Below are 3,020 nucleotides of genomic sequence, written 5' to 3'. Positions count from 1 at the left end.
TTGAGGTACGTAGGCGCTTAGAACCATATTCTAAGTTCAGTTGCATGAGTGTCAAAAAAAATGTTCCCACTTGATCTATTGCATGAAAGTCAAAGCGATATATATTTTATTTTTATCTTTTGTCTCATCAAACTTAAGACTTGCACGAAGTATTGATGGGTCTATGGAAGGGGCAAACCCTTACAAAATATGAATCTCTTATTAGTACGGTGGAAGTCTTTAAATTAGATCAAGTATGAAAATTGGAGTCTTTATATTCTTCGAGTTTATTATTTGAAGTATCCAAATTCTCTATGTATACAGGTTGAAGTATTCAAATACTCTAAGTATGAAGGTAAGACTTCAAGTATATAAGTAGAAGTCTCCAAATGCGTATGTAATCGAATTCCATGCCTAAAGGTGCGCGAGATTTGTCCCTTTGTACCTTAAGCTAGCTTTGTTGCGGATTATCCTTCAACGAATCTTTAAATTTCTATGCCTTAAGGTGGACAAACTTGTCCCTTTGCACCTTAAACTAGAGTTCCGACGGATTTATCTATAAAAGGATCTTTAAATTTCCATGCCTTAAGGTGGACAATATTTGTCCTTTGCACCTTAAACTGGTCTTTTCACGGGTTTATCCTGTCTCAAGTTGGTTAAGCATTTAGGACCTTGTAACACCTTGAGATTATTTTCAAGGGGGGGGGCGTTACACGGTATCCTATTAAGCTTCAAGTTGGTTAAACATTCGGAACCTTGTAACACCTTGAGATTATTTTCAAGGGGGGGGGCGTTACACGGTATCCTATTAAGCTTCAAGTTGGTTAAACATTCGGAACCTTGTAACACCTTGAGATTATTTTCAAGGGGGGGGGCGTTACACGGTATCCTATTAAGCTTCAAGTTGGTTAAACATTCGGAACCTTGTAACACCTTGAGATTATTTTCAAGGGGGGGGGCGTTACACGGTATCCTATTAAGCTTCAAGTTGGTTAAACATTCGGAACCTTGTAACACCTTGAGATTATTTTCAAGGGGGGGGGCGTTACACGGTATCCTATTAAGCTTCAAGTTGGTTAAACATTCGGAACCTTGTAACACCTTGAGATTATTTTCAAGGGGGGGGGCGTTACACGGTATCCTATTAAGCTTCAAGTTGGTTAAACATTCGGAACCTTGTAACACCTTGAGATTATTTTCAAGGGGGGGGGCGTTACACGGTATCCTATTAAGCTTCAAGTTGGTTAAACATTCGGAACCTTGTAACACCTTGAGATTATTTTCAAGGGGGGGGGCGTTACACGGTATCCTATTAAGCTTCAAGTTGGTTAAACATTCGGAACCTTGTAACACCTTGAGATTATTTTCAAGGGGGGGGGCGTTACACGGTATCCTATTAAGCTTCAAGTTGGTTAAACATTCGGAACCTTGTAACACCTTGAGATTATTTTCAAGGGGGGGGGCGTTACACGGTATCCTATTAAGCTTCAAGTTGGTTAAACATTCGGAACCTTGTAACACCTTGAGATTATTTTCAAGGGGGGGGGCGTTACACGGTATCCTATTAAGCTTCAAGTTGGTTAAACATTCGGAACCTTGTAACACCTTGAGATTATTTTCAAGGGGGGGGGCGTTACACGGTATCCTATTAAGCTTCAAGTTGGTTAAACATTCGGAACCTTGTAACACCTTGAGATTATTTTCAAGGGGGGGGGCGTTACACGGTATCCTATTAAGCTTCAAGTTGGTTAAACATTCGGAACCTTGTAACACCTTGAGATTATTTTCAAGGGGGGGGGCGTTACACGGTATCCTATTAAGCTTCAAGTTGGTTAAACATTCGGAACCTTGTAACACCTTGAGATTATTTTCAAGGGGGGGGGCGTTACACGGTATCCTATTAAGCTTCAAGTTGGTTAAACATTCGGAACCTTGTAACACCTTGAGATTATTTTCAAGGGGGGGGGCGTTACACGGTATCCTATTAAGCTTCAAGTTGGTTAAACATTCGGAACCTTGTAACACCTTGAGATTATTTTCAAGGGGGGGGGCGTTACACGGTATCCTATTAAGCTTCAAGTTGGTTAAACATTCGGAACCTTGTAACACCTTGAGATTATTTTCAAGGGGGGGGGCGTTACACGGTATCCTATTAAGCTTCAAGTTGGTTAAACATTCGGAACCTTGTAACACCTTGAGATTATTTTCAAGGGGGGGGGCGTTACACGGTATCCTATTAAGCTTCAAGTTGGTTAAACATTCGGAACCTTGTAACACCTTGAGATTATTTTCAAGGGGGGGGGCGTTACACGGTATCCTATTAAGCTTCAAGTTGGTTAAACATTCGGAACCTTGTAACACCTTGAGATTATTTTCAAGGGGGGGGGCGTTACACGGTATCCTATTAAGCTTCAAGTTGGTTAAACATTCGGAACCTTGTAACACCTTGAGATTATTTTCAAGGGGGGGGGCGTTACACGGTATCCTATTAAGCTTCAAGTTGGTTAAACATTCGGAACCTTGTAACACCTTGAGATTATTTTCAAGGGGGGGGGCGTTACACGGTATCCTATTAAGCTTCAAGTTGGTTAAACATTCGGAACCTTGTAACACCTTGAGTTTATCTTCAAGGCGGGAGCGTTATCGGTATCCTATTAAAGCTTCAAGTTGGTTAAACATTCGGAACCTTGTAACACCTTGAGATTATTTTCAAGGGGGGGGGCGTTACACGGTATCCTATTAAGCTTCAAGTTGGTAAAGCTTATCCTTCAACGAATCTTTAAATTTCTATGCCTTAAGGTGGACAAACTTGTCCCTTTGCACCTTAAGATAGAGTTCCGACGGATTTATCTTTAAAAGGATCTTTAAATTTCCATGCCTTAAAGTGGACAATATTTGTCCCTTTGCACCTTAAACTGGATTGGGGAATTGCTGCGATTCTTCCTGAATAGCCTAGATTCTCCCGTCGAGAGTCTTCTCAGGACCTTGTAACACCTTGAGGTTATCTTCAAGGCGGGAGCGTTACATGGTATCCTATTAAA

The sequence above is a fragment of the Solanum pennellii genome, chromosome 12 (genome assembly GCF_001406875.1).
Source record: "Solanum pennellii chromosome 12, SPENNV200".
Classification (NCBI taxonomy): domain Eukaryota; kingdom Viridiplantae; phylum Streptophyta; class Magnoliopsida; order Solanales; family Solanaceae; genus Solanum; species Solanum pennellii.
This window is presented reverse-complemented; position numbering follows the sequence as displayed.